This window comes from Aedes albopictus, chromosome 2, assembly GCF_035046485.1.
Source record: "Aedes albopictus strain Foshan chromosome 2, AalbF5, whole genome shotgun sequence".
NCBI lineage: Eukaryota > Metazoa > Arthropoda > Insecta > Diptera > Culicidae > Aedes > Aedes albopictus.
Genome location: NC_085137.1, coordinates 294,136,197 through 294,159,748, shown reverse-complemented (window position 1 = coordinate 294,159,748; position 23,552 = coordinate 294,136,197). Strand labels below are relative to the sequence as shown.

At 37.6% G+C, this 23,552-nt stretch overlaps 1 protein-coding gene across 10 annotated transcripts in view; it reads right to left on the bottom strand.

The window, feature by feature from the left end:
- The window catches only part of LOC115253786 (BMP-binding endothelial regulator protein), a 250,813-nt gene that overhangs the window by 104,117 nt on the left and 123,144 nt on the right, over positions 1 to 23,552 (bottom strand). The gene's annotated exons all lie outside the window — the stretch shown is intronic.

Genomic DNA, 23,552 nt, shown 5'->3' with positions numbered 1-23,552 from the left:
TTGGTGGAAAAGCAGAAACTACAATACTGCTAGGTTTATTTAGGTCATCATAAAAATAAACTTGCATTCGATTCGTTTGAGTTTCGCTAATTATGGTCGTCGTCATATTGCAAAAATAGCTGACGTGAATGAAAAATAGTTAATTTTGCTCAAATAAGCAATGAATTGATAGTTTGCCGCTATTTCCATAACATGCTCACATAAATAAACTCTTTCAGCTGAGTTTCCTTGTGATTCAAGATAGTTTTAATAAATCAACAAATTGATTTTTTTCATTCCAAGATGATAATATTCATTATTTTCGAAGCGCATTAATTTTATGTTTCTGCAATCCCAATATTCACGGTAAAATTGAATGCGCATAAGCCTTCCACCACAATAACTACTGAAATAATACTTTGAGATGATCGCATTATACTCACGAATAATGCATTATCCTGAGCTTTACGTGCCATCGGACAAGCTTCTCTGCATCTTGAGCTGTCATAGTTTTTGTTGAAAAAAAAAACAACAGCAATCATCATAACCTCTTTTCAAGATTGAAAAATTTTTCAACTTGGTTTTAAAACAGTTTTATTGCTACTCTTAATGTGGTTATCAAAATCTCTCCAAAAGTGGTCCACTTAGCCGGAAGATGGTCTCAAAGAGGTTATAAAGAGGTTTTGATGTATAAATCATTTTTTTTTAAATGGTCATGAAGATCTCTTAAAGAACGGAACAAAACTTAAAATGTTACTTGGGAGCTAGATGTTTATGTCAACAGTTTACACGCCCTTAACCAGGAAAATAAACATTGTTGTGAAGAGATTGTGTAGTGCATTTTTTTTTTATTTCTACTACTGCTTTTAATTCTATAATATTATGTTGTGCAGTTAGCATCAAATGACCTATTGCCACAAGACTATTTTGAACACAAAAATGGATAGAAATATAGGCACAGTCGTCCGAGGAGATGAAACGTTGTGAATATTCGCTATTTTAACCATTGATCGAATCCCACTCCCAACAAACTCACAAAATGTGGGTTCTTCCTTCGGAAGGGAAGTAAAGCGTGGGTCCCGAGATGAACTAGCCAAGGGCTAAAAATCTCGTTAATACAGATAAAAAAAAAATTCTGTTATCTATCAGAAGCTGTTCCATGTGGATGATAGAACTTTAGGGCGGTTTCCTCACCCCCGCTTGGGCCTTAAGTCTGGTTTAACTATTTGCATTCGTTCATCGTGTTTCAGGTACGATAGTCATCTGTGCCCAAGAAAGTCCAGCATTTGTATTCCCATAACGAATAGATCCTTTCTCAACCCCATCATTCTTAGCAGAGTCTTGCTGAATGCGCGCGCGTTTACTGCCTCGGCTGTATGGACTTAATGCTACTGCTAATTAATACTTTATTTCACATGAAAAGCCCTATGCTAAGTGCTAAGTTAATCTTATTTTTTTTTAATTTCTCTCAATTGCATTCCAAGTACTTGAAGGTATGCCAGATCAGACAAAATTTCCATTTCCAATGCAATATATGTGGGCAACAAAAGTAGGCAGCAGGTTACGTAGATTGTTGTTGTTTTTCGCGGCCTCGCGGTTCCATTCGATTCAATTATCCACTACTGGTAGTACATAATAACAAAACATCAACTAAGCTTGTGCTGGCCACCGCAAGCCGGCCGGGATGCAGCGATGCAAGTGGCGACCCGCATAGGAGAATGGGATTTTATGCTTGGCACTCACTCGCTGCGTACTCACTTGCTCACTCAGTAGCCAACCACTGTGACTGACTGGTACTGACAAGTTTGCCTTGAGCTGCCTGCCGAGCTTTAATGGATTTCCACGCGTATTATACGTTATCGTTATCCGTAAATACACGTGGATTGGTACAATGGAAGGAATCGAAAATGAAAACTGTAAAGTCACGTTTACTAAGAATTGAAATCGCTACTTGATGAGGATATTCAATAAGACGCTATGAGTGATGAGTTCGATTCCCGATCGGTCCTAGATATTATCGTATCGAAAATAGTAACCAAAACAAAATAGAAAAAAATAGCTCTCGCAGATTATCACTTAAAAAAATGCTTAAAGAGCACTTAGTTTGGCAAATCTAAAAACAAAAAATGAGGAAATGCTTCTAGTTTTGAAGATTATACGAAAAAAATCTGGAAGAAAGATATTAAGAAAATCTTTCAGAAGTGTTTTTGAGAATAGGTAATGTTAGACGCAATACTTTTCTATCAGCCCACGTTTGTGTATAAACAAACTCACCACCGATCATTGGAATGTGTGGTTGGGTGTAAAATTCTCTACGGTTCAAAGAGGTCGTAATTTATGACTCTTTGAACCTGCCCCGGGGTTGAGAACATTATTATCATCCTTGTTATCCTCGTGTCAAGTGGCTTCTATCGTCGTCCGTTATGCACAATCACCTTGCCAAACACTATTAGTGAATGGAGAGGTGACTTCCGAACAAGTTTGTCCGTACCTGAAATAGAATTCTTCCACACACCTTTCTAACAATGACGACGACAGCTCGAGTCGTCCGTCGGTAGGAAAAAAAAGTCGAAGAAAGTGCCACCATGTGCAGCATGCCGCATTAGAGTCATCCGTTGTTGGCGCCAGTCTCTAATGAAGTTGGAAAAAGTTTTCGGGTGTTAGGTACGGTACGGTGGTGCATCGTGCCACAGAATAGGTAAATCAAGGCGGAAAAAAGATTCATTGATGTTACTGGTTTGCTTGCTGTTGGTTTACTTCTAGCAGCTACCTGTGGAGGGTCCAAATATCCTACGTGAGAATTGCCCCCGCTGAGCTGAGGACAGGACAGTTTGTTGATCTTGCCGTTCGTTTATTTGGTCTCCCGTTGGTTGTTCGCTTTTGGGAATTCCTTCCTTCTTGAAGGGATCCTTTTCTTTGTGTGAAGTGGTTATTTATCTTATTCTTCTATACGATATGAGGAATTTATATTGAGAAGTAATTCCTGTTTTTACGGATAGAATACCTTCTACGCCTGTACCGTACTCCGGAGTCAGGTTTATCATTTTAAAACAACTTTTGCGGATAGCATTAGCAGCAATTTAAGTATTGACAAGAGAATTTCTGCGAAGTCCGCTCAGTACCGTGTAGATCTGAATTAAATAACCTGGCAGAATTTGTTTCGTTAGATTCAAACTTCAAATTGACTCAAAATCAAAAAATAAAATGCCAGTTTGTCCCGAAATTGAACAGTATACAATGGAACATCCCTTAGAAGAGAAAATTGACTTCTCTGCTTAATTCTTCTAAATCCGGATTCCCGAATCAAACTGTCGAAAGGCTAAATTTAATTTTTAAAATCTTGCCAGACGCCTTAAGGTAGGCAATTCTTTATTGATATAAGCGAGTTCAACAATAATAAATGATTATTTCAACGAAAAAAAATCAAAGCTTTTTAAACTCATTTCTGTTTAGGATAGCTACATTACCTCACAATCAAGGATCTACAAAAATGTACACACAGAAATTACTAGAACTCCTAGTGGCAATCGATTTTTTAAGTATCAACGAACACTTTGAAAATCCTTAAAATAATAACTAACTTTTTAGTAATAATTGAAAAGTGCACACTTATCTCTAGGATTTTATGAACTAGATGAGGTAAGAAGTTTATGGTCGTAACGATAATTAGAAGATCCTAGTATGGAATTGAAATAAGTACCTAATCAAAATATCAATTTCACCCCTGATCAATTTGACCCCAGTTTACGGTACCATGTTGATTTTCTCCGAACTTATACAGTCATTGCACAATTATGGGTCACTCTGTAACAATTATTAGTCAGTTAGTTCACCATGTAAATCAAATGGAAATGACCCATAATTGTGGGTGACCCATGATTGTGCTATGACTGTACCATACTTAACGTTATCGTGGCTTTATTTGTTAATTAAAATTAAATTCAAATGGATCTGAGAAAATGGCTGAGAAATATATGACTTGCTTTAAAAACAACATGTGATAGATATACTTAGATGGGGAGTACAACGCTGTAGCATATTAAATTCTTCTACGAGCAGGGTAGCTGATAGTTAACAATATGTTTTTTACAGTTACAGACAGATATTCATACTCTTGAAATGCTGTCAATCCAACTTATATGCATGCATTGCCTGTCTTCCACTCAAAGGGTATATCATACTAACTAGGATGGGCGCGCTTCTTTGAAATAAGGAAGATAATCTTACTACATGTAAATAGTCATATTATCTAAAGAGAGATTTGATTGTGCCTCCGATATTTTACCCCAAGATTTATACGAAACTTCCTATCCCACCACCCTATATCTCGCCTAACGAAGCGTACGTAGAAATTGCTGGACCACGGCATGTCACTTGCTAGGCATTTACCAGCGGCAGCCCGCAGTTTGGATTCCCGCTGCTGCTGGCTGGCTGCAAGTCGCTCCGCTCGAATATCTGGTTGGCATCGACGGCATTTACATACAGCGCATACGTGTCTCTACGCCCCACTTGTCCCCCATCCGTCCATCCGTTCCCCATCTTGGTCCGAGCGAACAGCAACGTCATGCAGCGCGGTCGTCGGTCGCTTGGCCAAGTGTTATTATACAATGAACAAGGTCGATAAAGGCCGTTCGTTCATTCGCGTACCACTTGCTTCGCCTTTTTTTTTCTCTCCGTGGCTCCTTTATTCCGAATGTATGCTTGAGCTCATATACACTTTACTACACTGACTGCAGTGACTGACTGACTGCTATCTGGCGGTTGTCCCGCGCGCGAAAGGTATGCCGACTTGCTTTCTCTTTTCCGCGAGTCCGCTCCTAGACTTCCCCCGGGGGGTTTCGCCGAGTTTTTTGTGAGTTTTAAATAAAATTTGTTTTGATTACCATGACCCAATAATCATTTAAAAGTCATACATTAAAAATTACATATCAAATATTTTTCCATTTTACGATGAAGATCATTCAAAAGCACTACTACTTTTCAATTCGAATAAAATTTTGTTCATGTATGGTTTTGTTCATTGTATGAACTATTTGAGAATGAATTTGATTAGCAATATTCGTGTCCTAACTGTTGAAACGAATGTAAGTAAAAACCTGATTATTTTTACCAAAATTTGTAACTCTGAAACAGTTTGTTGGATTGAAATGACGCCTTCAAAGATGTGTTAGGATACTGGAAGGACTACATAAGAAAAAAAAATACACTGAAAATACACATATTCATCGCGGATCTATATGAGATGACATACAGTTTCAATTTTCCAAAAACCCTTACCCTTTGATTTATTTTAACCCTAAAAGGGATACCTTCATGGCCTCAGTTTCGTCACCTCGCTGAGTGTGTTCCATCAAAGACGAGCTCTGAAAGGCGCCTGGGGTCCAATAGACCCCAAGTATCCCTTTTAGGGTTAAATTAGCTGTCCCGGCAAACGTCGTCCTGCCTGCCTACTGTGTTTTTGACATACAAACTATAGGGACGTTTCCCGCAAAGTCATCTGTATGGGAGTCCCCCGTTCCAAAGACCGGGCCTCTCACATCAAGCTTCCCTGGCGCCGAAAGTACCCACATACAAAATTTGACGCCGATCGGTTCAGTAGTTTTCGAATCCATAAGGGTCAGACAGACAGACAGACAGACAGACAAACAGACAGACAGAAATTCAATTTTGCCTTTCTCGTACACAAAGTGTACTGGAAAGGCTATAGGGTAACCAATATAATTTGGACCCCCATATATTTTGGACCCCCTGTGTCCTTTTACCACAACTTACACAGGTTTAATGATGAGATGACGAAAACTTTTATAATCATTCGCTAAATAAGATCGCTCTGCACGGGCAGCAATCATTTTCTCACTGGAAATATCCTTATTTGCCTTGAAATTATTTTTTGCCAAGCTCATCATCCGTGCGAGTGTCGCATCATATTTACAAAAAGAGATTGCGGTGCTGAGGAAACTTGCAGATGTAAACAAAAACGTTTATCATTCTAGCGCATTAAATTCGCATAGTTCGTCTAATCAGCCTTTGTCAATCAAGTAATTAGGATGTGATCCAGCATATTCAAGCGGCAAATTCTTCCAAAATAGTTTCAAACGATTTTAAACACCGGGTGTCCAAAATATGTACTAAAGAGGGTCCAAAATATATTGGGGTGTCCAAAACAGTGAAAACTGATGCTTCAAAAATCAGTTATTTTCATCAAATGTTCAGCCAGAAATGACCTTGTGGGTATTTTTAACGGACAGTGGAGGCTTTTACGAACATACTAACATCATCATTATGTGTAAATACCCTCTGAATCTGTTTGATTTTGAATTAAATTCAAACTAATGTCCTCTAGGGGTCCCAAATTCAACCGTTACCCTATGTATGTTCACTCCAAAAATGACTTTTCGTAAGAAGGCCCGGAGGGTCGAGTCACATATACCAATCAACTCAGCTCGACGAATTGAAGTGATTTCTGTGTGTGTGTGTGTGTGTGTGTGTGTGTGTGTGTGTGTGTGTGTGTGTGTGTGTGTGTGTGTGTGTGTGTGTGTGTGTGTGTGTGTGTGTGTGTGTGTGTGTGTGTGTGTGTGTGTGTGTGTGTGTGTGTGTGTGTGTGTGTGTGTGTGTGTGTGTGTGTGTGTGTGTGTGTGTGTGTGTGTATGTGTGTTTGTGTGTGTACAAATAAACTAACACCACTTTTTGGCAGTAAACCTCAGCCAATTTTAATGACCAATGGATCATTCGACGCGGAATCTGGTCTCATTGTTTCCTATTGAAAATGGTTCGGATCGGTCCAGCCGTTCCGGAGTTTTGGCCGTTCAGGTGTTCCAGACCCGTACCCCAGGCTGGGGCCAGATATGAAAACGCTACAAACCCATCCATGCGACACATCTAACTACGGCATTTTCGATAACTTGATGAATGGTAAACATAAAAATGGTCTCAGACCATATCTGAACCGGTAGTGTCCCGGAACCGGTTCCGGGTGTCCCGCCGGAAGTGGCCTAACATATAAGTGAACTAAACCCATGCATGCGACATATCAAACCGCGGCTTTTTTGATAACCTGATGAACGATAGGCAGGAAATTGGTCTCAGACCATATTTGAACCAATTGTGTTCCGGAACCGGTTCCGGGTGTCCCGCCTGAAGTAGCCAAACACAAGTATCAAACCACGGCTTTTTCGATAACCTGATCAACAGTAAGCAGGAAAACATTCTCAGATCATATCGTCCCCTTAATGCTAGAACTAGGTAACTGGTTTTGCGAAATCGCGAGCAATTTGTTTACACCTGAACGTTTACCACAATAAACAAAAGGTTGTCGATTGAAACTACAAAAACACATAATGATGCTTCATTTAAGACCAACAAAGTGTTTGTTTTATAGCAGGATAAGTTTTACCAGCCATTTTCACCCGTACTTTCCAAAACGAGTTACCTGGTTCTAGCATTAAGGGGGCGATATTGGAACCGGTAGTGTTCTGGAACCGCTTCCAGATGTCCTGCTAGAGATGGCCAAGTATAAAAGTTAACAAAACCCATGCAAGCGACATATCAAATGGTGGCTTTTTGTATATCCTGATGAACAGTAAGCAGGAAAATATTCTCAGAACACATTTGAACCGGTAGTGATCTGGAACCGGTTCCAGGTATCCCGCCGGAAGTGGCCAAATATGAAAGTGAACCAAACCCGTGCATGCAACACATCAAATCTGTTTTTTTTTTTTCGATAACCTGATGAACGGTTAGCAAGAAAATAGGATCAGACACCATCAGAAACTACCGGTACTCCCTGGGCTGAAAATCTCGTTAATAAAGATAATAATAATAACTACCGGTACCATTCCGGAATCTATTCCGGGTGCCCCGCCGAAAGTAAGCAAATATAAAACTGAACTGAAACCCATGCATGCGACACATAAAATCGAGGCTTGATTTAGCAAAAGATAGTTTCCGATCATATTTGGGACTACCGGTAGTGTTCCGCAACCGATTACGGATGTTCCATAGAAAATGGTCAAACGTAAAGGAGAACCAACCAATGAATGCGACACATTAAATGACTTTTTAGGTAATCTGATGACCGGTTAACAAGAAAAAAAACCATAGACCATACTCTAGAAAACCAATAGTGTGCCGAAACCGGTTCCAGGTGACCCACCGGAAGTGGTCAAATGTAGAACGGAACCAAACGTATGCACGCAGCATATTGAAAAACGTCTTCTTCGATAACGCGAAGAACGGATAGCAAGAAAACAGTCTCAGGCCATATTTAAGACTACCGATAGTGTTCCGGAACAAGTTTCGAGTATCTCGCCGGAACTAACGAAATGCAAAAATGAACCACACTCATGCATGCGCATGCGGTACATCAATTCGCGACTTTTTAGGAAAACTTATTAACACTGTGCAAGGACCTAGTTTAAGACCACATCAGAAACAATCGGTACAATGGAGCTGGTTCTGGGTGTCCCACTGGAAGTGGTAAAATGCAAAAGTGATCCATGGCGATACATGAAATTTTGCTCTTTAGGTAACCTAATGAACATAAGCAATGAAATAGTCTCAGACTATATTTGGGAGACCGGTAGTGCTTTGGAACTAGTTCGGGGTACCCCACCGAAAGTGACCAATTGTACCATGTGACACATCAAACCACGGCTTTTTTAATAACCTGAGGAACGGTTAGCTAGAAAATAGGCTCATACCACATAAAAGCTACCGGTAGGGTTACAGAACCAGCGTTTGCTGCTTCGCCGGAACTACGAAAGTGAACAAAATCAATGCAAGCGATAAATATATGTAAGAGAATAAAATCTTGACAAATCAAACCCAAATACTGACAGATGTCACACTATACCTAGGGGCGGGACAGTGGCTAATACCAACGCTAATACCGCCTAATAAATATTAGTTTCCTAATCTTCACCGTTTACCATAACATTTTTTGTGTAGTATGTCATGACTTTTCATACAACAATCAACTGTCACGAAAACGAGAGGTGGAAATACGGTTTGTCTATACTCCATCAATTTTTTCAATTAAATTGGGCCAAATTTAATTGATTTCTTTTCATTATTTTAGCTGTAAAAATAAAGTGAACTTCAAAGACGATGACTTGCGAATGTCGATGTTGATGAAAGCATAAAAATCAATGTGGTGGTTACATCAAATGTGATCAGACGTGGTTCCAATACAGGTCCTAAGCATGAAGCTCGTAAATAACTGTTGTTTTTAAATGTAGACATGCCATAAATACACTTCAAGAAAAACTGTATTGAATTAAAGACTGCGTTTCTAAACATTCATCGATCATATTTCAATTATGGGAAAACATTGGCATTAGCATAACAGGGTCATGTGGCACTATGCACTTCAATGACGTTTTGGGATTGTGGTGGGTTCAGCTAATTGGGTATTGGCTATCTACAATTGATCCAAAGGTAGACCCTTAGAATTGTACCGCTAAGTTAACCACTTGGAACGATCTGTGTCATTTTGAAGATGATAAAACTTTAGATAAGATACCCACTTGTCCGCGACCGGTAATGGCAGCAGCGACGGGTTAAACTAATTGGGAACTAACGTGGAAGCAAGTCAGACCGGTGTAATTCTCCACCTCACCCCTTCACCCACCGTGCGGTGGCGCCAACCGATTACAATCCCCAAGAACCGTTAAAATTCGAATCGAATACATGTGCCCGTCACCGCCGCCATTACCGAATGATTGTCTACGAGGTATACCACAATCCTCCGACCTTGTCTTCCAGCAAATTGCACCGATTTCTAATCACTTTTCTGGTAAGATTCATTCATACAATCACAAAGCGATGATGGCACGCATTTCTTGTTGTTGACATTTCGTTTCTAGTCAATCAAGTTTAATAGGCATGGCTTACTTCGTTAAAAAACGGTTTTCTCTGGGATTAATATCTCTTAATACTGCCTAATACCGCTAATCAATATTAGAGCTGTCCCGCCCCTAGCACTATACTCACTACCTATCGTTCTTGTTCTCAACGGTTGATTCAAGTATTCATCAGTACGCAAATTGCACGCTTACGGCGCCCGCTGCGTTTTTGCGCCTGTTCAACGTTTACTCACTATCACCGTCTAGCTCAGTGGTCACCATAGTGGGGCCCGCGGGCCGCACGTGATGCCGAGTTCTCTATGTTTCCGTAAAATATCTTACAATGTTTCTTAAGGAGGTTGTTCTACTCCCAAAATAATGTAGAATAACGTGTTTAACGTCTCACAAATGGATCCAGGAGGTGCAATACAAGCAGATGAAAAAATAGGCCTAAGGATCACTGGTCTAGCTAGCCGTGAAGACATCTTACAAATCACACAATTTCAGATTCCTGAGGTGAGAATATACAGTAGAATGAGTCAACGTTGTATGGTAAAATTTAAAATTAATCGCATCAACCCTGAACAAAAGTTTTCCAATTCTCTTTTGCGTCTAAAATTACTGGATAAAATGTTGATGCAACTGCGCCCTCGCGCTCTGTAATGTGGTTAAAGTTTGTATGGAAAATTTCTCATGCTTGCATTTTTTTTTTTCAAATTTTACATGAATGTTGTAACCTATGATATGATAATAAAATACAGCCTTAAGTGTGCAGAAAAAACTGCAAAGCGATCTGTGATTGTGTAAAAAGTTATATCTTGTAAGTATCGTCTTGATATTGATTGGCCTCCAGTGTTAGTGAAGGTGCTCAAGCAGTCAACTGAGTAGTCTGATATATTTCAGCTCTGCTCATACGTTGAATATAATGTCGGACTACGTCCTATCAATAATGTTTGAGTCAATTCAATGATGGCTTTGATAAAATGCTTGCTTTTCTCATAAAGTATCAGGATTCAGAACACTTTGGCTTACGTCGACGGGAAGATCGTGAGAACACATTCAACGAGAAAGGCATCATCGCCACTAGGTGGATTAATTTGGGTTTTAAGTTTAAGGCTCAAACTTCAAAGGGGCTGTCCATTTATTACGTAAGGGAATTTTTACGATTTTTCGACACCCCTCCCCCCCTGGTAAGATTTTTTGTATGAGAACCCAAATATTTTTGTGTGGCGCGTAAGATTTCTCAAACCCTCCTCCCCCCATAAACCCTTACGTAATTAATGGACAGCCCCAAAAGCCAGATAAACGATGTGATTTCTGGTGCCATGAAATGGATTTTTGTTAAACGTATGAAAGTACGATATTCATTAACATGTCACTTGAGTTTTGTTGAAATCGGTTTTCGATGGCACGAGAAAGGCACAATCACCGCTAGGTGGATTAATTAGGATTTTTTAGATCCCTAAGGAAACATATTTTATTTTGGACAATATCTTACTGATTACACATGTTTACCTGTCTTTCTAAACGAAACCCAAGTAACATTTTGATGGCCAATTAGTCTTGTAGAGGTTTTGAGAACCGTCATAAAACCTCATACCTTTTATTTTGGTTTTATAATGGTCCTTAGAACCTCTTGTAGTCTATTTGATTAAATAATGTTACTTGGGAAGCCGAATCAAGTTCTGTATTTTTCTTAAAATAATAGGGATCAAGTCTACCCAGTTTCCCTTACACCTTCTTGGAATCCCTCATCCCCATCTCCATCTAACCGATACAACTAACAAGTCATAGCTTGATTTCAGTGAACTCCCAAATGTAACGAATCATCATCATCCAGTAGAATGCCATCGGTCAGTAGGACTTCGCATCAATTTGACCATCATTCATATGCCAGCGGAAATGAGCCGTAATAATAGTAACTGACTACCGAATCAGCACACAAACAGAAGTATAGAAGGTACGCCCCCGAGTTTGTTATTTCCCGCGCATTGTATTTTATGCTAAAATTGATGGATTCCAGAAACTACGTCGATGTCCATTCCATCCATCCATCGTTTTGCGGTGCCCGACGGTCTTGATTGAGCAATCTGTTCTGATCAAGGACAGTCGCTCGCTAGATAATATTACGACGCAGTGATTGTTACAACAGGTTATACTCCGAATGACGGGCTAGCGCTTATGAGAGGCTTTCAGGCCCATTCACGATACCGATGAATATCGTCAATCCGAAGGGAGCAGCCCCGAGATGGGTAGCCCATTCTGCCCGTCATGACATCTCGAGGAGAGAAGGCTAATGATATGATAGCAATTATGGATAATGTACATTATTAACACTAGCAAATTACATCCACTGACTGTACTGGATGGTCCGGCATCTAGCGGAGCGCTACACTTGGGCAACCTTTTTATGACATTTAATCATGATCGTGATTGCTGACACCATCCAGGCAACGTTGCACGAACATCATCTCTTGAGGAGGGAAAACATCGAAAACCGGAACCGTCTTATGCTTGTCCAGCTCACGGTGTTCATTCGTGAGGGAGGGTGGTGTGTGATGCTTTTGGAAAGAAAAGTCTAGATAGTAGTAATTCATTGAAATTCATTATACTTTTGAGAAAAAAATACTTTTTAATTTTTTGGAAACATTGGAATTATTCGGAGGAAATATTTTGAGACTCACAAATGCATTCCCCACTCGATCTCCTACCCCACCTTTACTAATATCAATTGTTTTTTTTTTATATTTTTTTTATTTTAATCGAAAGAGCACCTTTTTCTGAGCTACTATGATTTTTTCAGATTTTTAGAACTTCATTTTGGTACCCAAAATCAATTTCAAACTTTTTTGAAATCACTTGTTGACAGCTGGGCAACTGCTTAACAGCTCCGCCCAGTACAAAATGCGACGAGGGGTGATTCGACAAATCGCTCCCATACAAACTTCAAATTGATTTTTAAATAGGTTCCCGGGCACAAAAATTCATGAAAATTTGCATTTCGGCTCTGTTTGGCATGCAGATTCAGAATATGGAAAAATATCAACATCGCTAAAGAAGCCAATTGCTACATTTTTCTGGACATAGCGGAACTTACGTGTTTTAGGCAGTTTTGTTCTCTTCGTTATAAGGGTTTTTTTTTTGAAACCTATAGATCTCAGAGTTGGCCTCAAATCCTTCCCAGCCAAGCTGAGTTATATACCCAAATTTGAGGCAATTTGGCTCACAAAAACCCTCCATGACGAAGAGAATAAACCTGCCGATAATACCCTTAGTGCCCCAAGTAACAATTATACTTTTGTGGCAATCCTGAAGTAATTTCTAAGATAGAATAATAAAACTTAGCAATAAAGCTCTTTGTTCTGCAAATCTGAGATAAAATAGGCATAAAACATCCATAACACTAATCTGGCCCACTCTTCAGGAGATCTTCAAAGCTGCTTTTGAAGACTTCTTTGAAACTAGTTGTATTTATGTACTTGCACTGATGATTGATTACACTAGTTTACAAAATAAAACGAAAGTCGTGAACTTCTGTCAACGACCAAAATTTTTGAAGCATAATTTAGCGCTGATTTCGAAACCGTGCTTCAAAAAATTTAAAGTAGAACAGTTTTTGAGTTTTAGCTCAATATCGCGTTTTACAACTTTTCAAAATATGGAATTTAATTAAATTCAAATATCTTGCGTTTTGTTCAACCAATTTTAAATCTTTTTCCATAAATTAAAAGCTGAATATAATACCATTCGATCATCTGAATGGAGGTTTTGCATCAGATTGATGAAATTCAAGATATTGACGAGTTTTGGGGTCGATCTCCCTAAATTTTAGCAAAATTTCTAAAAATATATGAAGAAATGTATTTTTTTCAATAAGAAAAAAACAATATAAAAATTCTTTCAAAACGTTTTTTTGACATATCATATGTAGGCGAGTTACAGTAAAAAATTCAGCTCAATCGGAGCATTGATTACGGAGAATGAGATATGTGAAGTGAGCGACTTTGCTTAAAAATAGAACAAAAATCGATTTCAAATCATCAACCTTGTATGGAAAGTCGGAAAAAATTCCGCTCTACTGTAATTTTTTTCCTTCGCGTTTTCGAACTCAGGGCATGATTCTACATCAAAAACGATCATCAGCTTACCGAGTTCAAAAATGCTGTAAACTAGTGTTATAAGAACTTCATGAAACTTTAACAAGAACAGCTTGAGGCATGTTGATCTTTTAGCTGTCTTTCTCAAAAGTGTCAACAGTGCATAATAAATGAAATCTTTTACCTAAGCATTATGCAGATGCAAACAAGTTTTGTTTCATGGATGAAATGTTAATTGAACTGTAAATTAATTTTCATCAAATTGAAATGACTAAAGCATTAAAATTGCCTGACAGATCATTGATGACAGGGAATCAAAATTTTCCGTGCCATACCCACTTTTTCGTTGATATGCCGCCCAAAACATACAAAAATAACAAAGCGCCCCAAAAATAATATCAATCATTAATATACGAAGACATAAATTTCCTATAAAAACAAAAGGCTACGCCACTTTTTCAATTCTATCTAAACATGGCTGCTGTTCCAAGCGAACAAAACTCATGCAGCCGCCATCAATTGTTATTACCTTTAATCCAAAGCCCAGCAAAACAATGATAGAACCAAGTCACCTTGCATGAAAGCTACAGCCTTTATTGAAGATTGTTTTTACTAGTTATGATCTTAAGGCAGATTTGTTCGTCTTAAATGAAACTTTTTCGTTTTATTCAAGAGTAACAGCCTTTGACAATTGTTTGTTTACGTTTTCGATGCTAGAAAGTTGTCTCAGTACATTTCGCGGTGTTTCGCGTCAAGATGTGCCAATTCTATTTTGTTTCACTGTATGTTTGCAATTAATAATGAAGTGCGACTTACTAAAATTACGCTATTTGGCATGAGCTTCAGCAGAGTCACAGTAAGTACCCATTTCATTTTCGATTCGCACAGCTGTGGCCTGTGTGAGGAACTGGTTGAAGGCAGGACGACAGCAGCCAACTACTCGCATTTTTGATTGGCCGTAAAATCATTATTTCGTTGAAAAGATTACTTTTTAGCACAAGAATGGCTAAATTATCAGTGAGCAAAAATGTTTATCTGTTTATATTTGCATGAGAACGCGGTTTTTCAACCAATTTGTTACATTCATTATTTGGATTGAAAAATAGTTCGTTGTCTTGTTATTATTTCGCATAGTTCTTGTTCCAGAGTAATGGCTCTACCTCAAGAATAGAAGGCTTCAAGAAGTTTTTAAAGGAGGATTAGTCAGATGAAATGCACTTGAATAAACGAAGCATAAACTTTTAATAAAATATGTTGATGTTATGTGTTGAAAATAACTTCAAATACGCCTTAAAACTTATTATAAGACTTAATGCTCTTGTTCATTCAGTTGTTTTATGCGCGAATTTGAAAATTAACTTGAAGATTACTTAAAAACCGCAAACGAACGAAGATTGTTTTCTCTTGATAAAAACAACTACAAATGTTCCATGAATTGGTCATGCTGTGATAAAGCTTCCATAAAAATAATCAAATCTAAAAGGAATTGAAATTGTTACTTGGGTGGTATGTAGCATAACCGTAGAGAAATGCTGTTAAAAAATTAAACTTTTTAAAAAGTGTTTTAATATAATTTTAGATCCAAAAACGTATTCCAACCGTACTCGAAATCATCCTACTGCGAATAAATTTTATGAAAACATCTGATAGTTTTTAGAATAATTTGTGAAATTCTAATAATTTGGGACTCAAAACTTCAAAACGTACTTCTAAATTCGAGCTCCTACTTGCTGTATCCAAAGCATCAAACCTCGTTCCTACCTCATTTGAAATCCTACCCTACTAAATTATTAACTTTTTTTGCTTTTTTATTTTTTTTCTTTTGGTATTTTTTTATTTTGAAAATTTTTACAAAAGTTTTTCTTGGATTTCTTCTAAAATTTGTTCCAAGATTTTTTTTCGGCTATACTGCGTATAAGTGATTTAAAAATTGAGCAAGGAAGCCTTCTTAAGTACCTCTACGTAATATTTCCAACATTTTAACAAGCAATTCACCAAAGAATATCTGATAACATTACAAAAGTTATTGCTGCAACCTTGTAACTCAAACTCAATTACAAATTCTACGTGATGTTTCCCTTAAAGTTTCTCCAAAAGAGTATTATTATTACTTTATTATAGAGATTTTCAGCCGTAGGCTGGTTCATTTCTTCAAAACTTTTTTCTTTCCAAAAAAAATGGTCGCCCGAAAAATATCCATTGATATTATTCAGTATATTAGGATATAACATTTTCTCCAACAGTACATTCAACAACGCTTTCCCCAGAAGCCAACATAGCCTCTTCGCTGATGACAGCTTTTTGCAATTCATCATGTCTTCTTGAAAACACTCATTTCTCCGAACTCTCTCACAAAAAGGGGAAATGCGTTGGCGCCATCTAATATTTCCCTCCTCCGCCTGTCACCCCACATCGGTCATTCCTTTGCTGCCGTGATAGTTGCCCATACACAGCTATCAGTCGGCCAAATAATGCGCCCAAAGGCGATGAAATCTATACCCTTGGACCCTGGACGGCGATGGCTGACGACAAGAGCGAGATTTGCCTTCGGCGGTTACACCTTGACAGCAGCGCAACGCGCAGACGAACCTGAACCTGATTAATTGCCACCAGATTTGGCCCCCAAACGTGATCGCAGGGAGATTTCGCTCGCGCAGACGGTCGTATCAGTAGTGCGATGTCCGGGCCATATTAACACCTCGTAAGGCCGGGAGCGATAAATTGTTTTATGATATTGTTTTTCTTCTTGGCGATAGTGGCGAATTTAGCGATAATTGATTTTATAGTGGAGCGATGTGGAATTTCGTTTGACCTACATCTAACACTAGGGAAAGGGGGATTTAAATAATATTTTGCAGAAAGGAATCATTATATGAGCTTTTCTTGGAAAATAATTTAAAAATATTTTTTAGTTATGTTCAGGGTGCAAAATTTTCATAATCATTGACTGCACAGAATAAAATATGTAATTAAAATTCAGCGAGAAATCATGCACATAAAGGGAATGCTAGAATTAGTGCAGTTTTACATGAGATATAATGTAAAATTACATTACCATCGTGTAAATTTCCGCCAACCATCGCGTAAACCATCATGGACTCCAACCGGTTACGTGACTATTAGCGGAAATTTACACGATTGTAACGTAATTTTACATGATATCTCATGTAAATATGCACTAACTCTAGCATTCCCTTTATGTGCATGTTTTCTCGCTGAATTTTACATCAAAATTTTTCTGTGTGAAAACAGCACGAATTTGAATGATTCTGCACTGATTATTCAGTACAAACAAATTCATTTTCGCTCTCCCTCTTCACACAGTCAGTCAATTCGTAGTTATTGAAAATGAAGCCGATCGAGAAACATCTTCATGATCACCTACGTTTATGGCTACGATTCCTTCCAAAAACACTCCACAACAATCAAATGGGAAAAGATCTGTGTAAAGCACCGTTAAATGTAATCGAAAAAAAATGTAATATTTTATCAGCAATTTAACACTTTGTAAGATGTTTACAAATATTCATTGGCTTTCATTCAGTTGACAAACGAGTATCGAGCAGCTGAAAATGAACATGCAGGCAAGTGAATGGAAATTGCCGCACGGTGAACTTCAGCTCGTCTGCTCGAAAATTTTGCGCCCTGGTTATGTTATATTTGTCCAAGGACTCGAAATTGGAGTAAAATAATCTGAATCTATGACAAAAGGTCGAAGGATAAAAGGTCGAAGGACAAAAGGTCGAATGGACAAAAGGTCGAATGGACAAAAGGTCGAATGGACAAAAGGTCGAATGGACAAAAGTTCGAATGAGACAAAAGGTCAAATGGGAAAAACGGTCGAATGGGTCAAAAGGACGAATGGACAAAAGTTCGAAAAGAACTAAAAGGTTAAATAGACTAAAGACAAATTGAAAGACATGAAAAAGTGATCAGAATTCGACAGAAAAACGACGATTATAGAATAGAACCAGTGATACCAAAATTATTCAACAACTTCAAAACAATCATTATTGGAAGATAGGAAAGTGTCCACTAAAACTTGCGACTGTTTATTGCAGCAATTTATTACCGCATTGCAATTCGAAATAGATGCCCATAAAAGATGGAAAGTAATGTTATTCATTAAGGTTAAATATGGAAAATAATATTCCTTGAAAGAACAGCCTATGGGTTGAAGAAGGATGAATCATAGATCGGAAAATTGTCATTTGAAACTCCAATCATCAGGCCCGGATTTAAGGAGGGGCAAAGGGGGCAAGTGCCCCGGGCCCCCCAATAAGGCCCCCCCAAGAATCCATAAGCACTATATATTTTGTTTAACGAACTCATAAAAATGCACATAAAAGACGATTATATTTATTGTTTGTCCTAGAGTTGTTATAATTGGGTTCTGCAAGGGTATCCAGATTATTTCATAATCTGAAATCGAAATACAAAATTTCATAATTTAGAAGCCTTGGAACTATTTGCAGATTGGATTCAAAGTTTTTTGTGGGATTTCTTTATTTTTCGATATGAGCTACAATTCTGTTTGTCTGATTTGTCAATTTATGTTTTGAAACAATAATTTTTATCTTTCGATTAAGCTGAAAAAAAAAATATTTTAATTACTTAACAATTCAAATGTTTAGAGTTTCAGTGTGTTTCCCAGAATTATGAATTTGAGGGATTGGTTTAAATGCTTGATTGCAGCAAATTCAGCTCTAGAGAGATATGACAGTATTCAACAATTTAGAAATACGAAGTTTTTGATTTATTTTGCTATACACGAGTTTTTGTAAAACTTCCAGTAAGTTTTTATTAAGTTTTTTCTTCTTTTCTGGTCGCGGCCATCAGCCGTCAGCCGCTGGTGTGTAGGGCTAGTTGCGGTGACTATATGCCCTTTTTATTGAGTTTAGAAGAAAAACTTATTTATGTGAAAATTACTGCATAAAAGCGTCTCTAAACAGAGTGCATTGAAAGATTAAGTTTTTCGGCGTAATGTAAACAAAACTTGTTGATCAGTCTGTTGATTACGATCATATTCTGAAAACAACTTTTTAATATACATCTGCACAAGCTCATTGAGGACAGATGTTATCATGGGAAATAGAAGATAATGATTCCTGATAAATTTGGGTTAGTTTTGAAAATCTAGTTTACTGAAACATCTAAGAACAGTGGATTCACACATCCGTTTCACTGTCATTTTTTTATTAATTTGTTGCCAAAGTTGCTCCCTGGGGTACTAACTTTGTTCAACCTGAATCTTCAAATACACGAAGAATATTGCAATTGTAATGAAAATTTCTCCACATTCCTATGTGTTAAAATGAACGCTTAGTCCTAAAATGTGCAAAAAATGAATGAATTCAAATAAATGTTTAAAATATATGTAATGCCTATCTCAATAAGATGACATTTATGCTGCAAATTTGAATACCGATGTTTTTGGAAAAATATTAAAATAAGTGTTTGTAACTTTTTTCTTTATTTTAATAATATGTCGACATATTTGAGAACTGCATTGTTAGAAGTACACTTTTTATAGGACAACAACAAAACTATATCGTTGAAAACAATGCAAAATACATAATACAATAATAATTTGAATGAACAAAATAGTTGTGTGGCTTAGTTTTTTCCTAAAGCTCAAAAAAACATTAAAAATATAAAAGTACGAATAATACACAACATTGAAAAAAAAAACATTTTAAATCATCAAAATCTTGCTCTTGGGGGCCAACTTTATAGGGTTTGCCCCGGGCCCCCCGAAGCCTGAATCTGGGGTATTTTAGGGGTGATCCATGAAGTACGTCACGATTAAAGGGGGGAGGGGGTTTGTTAAAGTGTGACAAGCATTATATTTAGTATAGGACAGGGGGAGGGGGATCGAAAATTCTCAATTTTTGGCGTAACGCCTGTATGAGCAAACAAAATAAAATTGTTTACTTATACAGTATAATTATAAGGATCTTCCTATCAATCCAAGATGGGATGATCACTAAGCACAAGTGGTCAATGAATATTTCTGCAGCACAGTTAGAAAGAACAGCTATTGGAAAGAAGAAGGCAAAATTTCTGATTGAAAAATAAGTCCCAAAGGAGTCAACAATTATTGCAGTAACAAAAGTTAAAAGAACAGCCTATAAATTTAAGAAGGAAACATTCCTGAAAAAAACTCAAACTAAATTGCCATTAACCTTCCGTAACTCGCGCAGTTGGTCACCACCGCCAGCACCCTACCAATGCTGAATACAAAAAGCGAGATTTTTCAACGTGTTGTACCTACAAAATACAACAACGCGATCGCACGAGGGTTAAATAAATACTACATTAACACAACTTGAAAGAACAGCCTATAAACAAAAGAAGGAAAAAATTTCTATAAAAATGTTAGTGGCTGAAGTGCATATGATTTCTATAACAGCCCTACAATGTTTCTCTCAATGAGCGGCAACAAAGACTTCTCAAAAAATTTTGTGTTATAAGTAAGCGAGACATACCAGCTGATAAATAGGTCTAGTAATTTTTTGTCACATTCGACCTTTTGTCCTTCGACCATTTGTCCTTCGACCTTCTGTCCCAAAGCTAAAAATCTATCTATATATTAACATGAATTTCATTCTGTCTGACTGTCTATCAGACCTTTATGCATTCGGAAACTACTGAACCGATCGATGTGAAATTTTGTATGTGGGTATTTTTGGGGCCGGGGAAGGTTCTTAGCTTGGTGTGAGACCTCTCCGGTCTCTGGAACGGGGGGTTCCCATACAGCTGACTTTGCGGGGGACGTCCCTATGCTGCCGTAATTCTGCAAAGTGACGTAAGCGCCATTCAAAATGTCGATATTTGCTGGTATATTATATGTAATATCTGGTGTAAAAATAACACTGTGGTATGCCTTTTGTATTAGAATGCAAAATCTAGTCGTAATCTATCATCTATGGAAAGAAACTTAGAGGATGTGCAAGAGTTTTATGCATAATAACCAAAAAATGGGCCAAAACTATCAATGTCGCTTACGTCACTTTGCAGAATTTGGGCAGTATGGAGCTGTACGTCAGAAAACACAGTGGGCAGACAGAACGACGTTTTCCGGGACAGCTAGTCATACATAAATACGCGATCAGTCAAGCATTAGCCTGGGACACGGTTTATATAGGAAAATATGCAATGCAAAAACTCTAGCTCCTGTATACTTTTTAAGTTCCATTTTGGTCCCATATCAACTGTGCAAAATATCAGATCGATCGAGAGAACCATATTTTATCGCCCGCCATTCTTAGTTTTTCATACGATTTACTATGGGGAAAATTTATATCTTCAAAGGAAAATCGCTCGAGCTCACGCCTTGATCCCTAAAACTAAGTCGATGAATGATTTTTGTAGAAAACATCACGAGGAATCAGACTTTCGAAGACCGCAAAGCGATGCGACGTTCGTGGAAAAAGTTATTAGGCCTCACCCGATCGATAAAATGACGAGTTTTTTTATATATTGTTATTCCTTACATGTTAAACAGCGTTTCCATGTCATTCAGGTTTCAGCCAATAACTTTTTCCACATGCCTTAGATCGCTCTGCGGTTTTCGACGGGTGGTTCCTCGTAATATTTCCAACAGAAATCACTCATCGATTTATGTGAGGTTCAGGACAACCTGTGGTGATTTTTCTTTGAAAAAGTAATGTTGCCCATAGTAAATCGTAAAAAAAATTAAAACGGCTAGCGCTAAAATATAGTTTCTCCGATCGAGCTGAAATTTTGCACAGTTGACATGGGGCCAAATGGAACTCGAAAAGTGTTTCCAAGAGTTTTAAAAAAGATTTCCGTTGAAGTTTCACTAGGAGTGGCGTTTGAATTTTCGTTATTCTTTTCCATTGATTGATTGATTTGTCTTTATTTAAGAGACTTTCAGTTTTTGGCTGGTTCGTCTCTTTCTTTTCCATCAAGAATTAATTCAAAGATGTCTACAAGCACTCCATCGGAGCGACCTCTACAGATTCCTGCAGCAAATCCTCCAATTCTAAATACTCTTACAGGAAGATATCCGAGGATTCCTAAACAGAAGGCTTCTTGGATGTTTTCGGAAGCTTTTACGAGGACTTCTTCACGAATTCTTATAAGGATTGCGTCAGATATTTCTGCAAACAATCTTTTAAAAATCCCTCACCGGGTTATACTCCTAGCAATCCTTCAAGAATTCATTCAAGGATTGCTTCACGAATTCCTCCCACAGATTTCTTCAGAATTTCAACGAAGAATTTGTCGAACGATTTCCTCTGGAATGCATACAAAAATTTAATGGAAATTATGTCACGCATTTCTAATACTATCCTCCAAGAAGTCCATACACCGAGAAAAATTTCTACTCAATGACTGAGTTGGTCTTACTCAGAAATCGAAAAATCCTTTGTTTACTTACTCAGTTTCGGCTAAATGGCAATAGGTTGTACCACTTTTAATGGAAACTGAGTAGGAAAACAAAGGATTTTTGATTTATGAGTAAGACCAACTCAGCCACTGAGTAGAAATTTTTCTCTGTGTAAGGATTTCTTCAAGAATTCTCATCAGGTTTCCATCATAACTTGCTCCAAGGATTCCTAAATGAATTCCTTCAAAGATTTTTGCAGGGATTCCTCATAGGATTTCAAAGTAGTCCCTACATTTTCCTATTTAGGAATATAGGAATTTCTCCAATGGTTTCTATAAGAATTCGTCCAAGGATTCATTCAGAAATTTGTCAAAATTCAGCAGAAAAAATGCCACAGGATTCCTATCATGATGCCTTTAGAATGCTTCCAGAGATTCTTCCAAAGTTTCCATCACGGATTTCTCCACGGAAGTCATGAGAAGTTCCTCCGAAGATTTCATCAACTTTTCCAAAAAATCTCTCAAGAATTTCTCCAACGATTCCTTTAAATGAATTTGTAGTTATTTCTTCAAAAATATTTTCAAATATTTCTCATGCCAATGGATTACTGAAGTCAACTTTTCTGGCAGTATCCGCTTTAAAACAAAGGATCCACCGTATGTGGGCTTTTACATTTTGACAGCAGTTGAGTTATGTCAAACACACAAGGCTATGGTAGCGCTATCTGTTCATTTCATAGCGGCCGTTTTAGTTATTTTAATGGTCCATTCCTTTAGTGATTTATTTGAAGATATTTTAAAAATATTGTCATGGATATTTCTCCTAGTATTCAATCCAGAATTTCTTCAGAAATTTTACCAACGACTCCTCAAGGAATTGCTAAAAAATTTCTCGATTTTATTTTATGTTTGTAACATCGTTTTCGAGATTCTGCAGTTTGTAGGTGTCAAAAATTTAACGTGGACAGGCTTTCATATTAGGTTCTGGGCATTTCAACCATTTAGCGGACAGGATCTTTGGATTACAGTATCGAAACGCGATTCTCGAGTTTAGAACTTTATTGTTCGCAACCAACACTAATCGGTTGCAGAGAGCAATATCACCAGACTCGGCTCCACTTACAGAGCTCCAGGAGTGTTTAATTCATAATTCTCAAATTCATTAATTCTTAAAAAAATCTTGCATATATTTGTCCAATTATTTGCTCAGTAATTCTTGTAAGAATTTCTTAAGACATTCCTCTATGAATTCTTTCAAACATTCAAAAGACTCATAGGT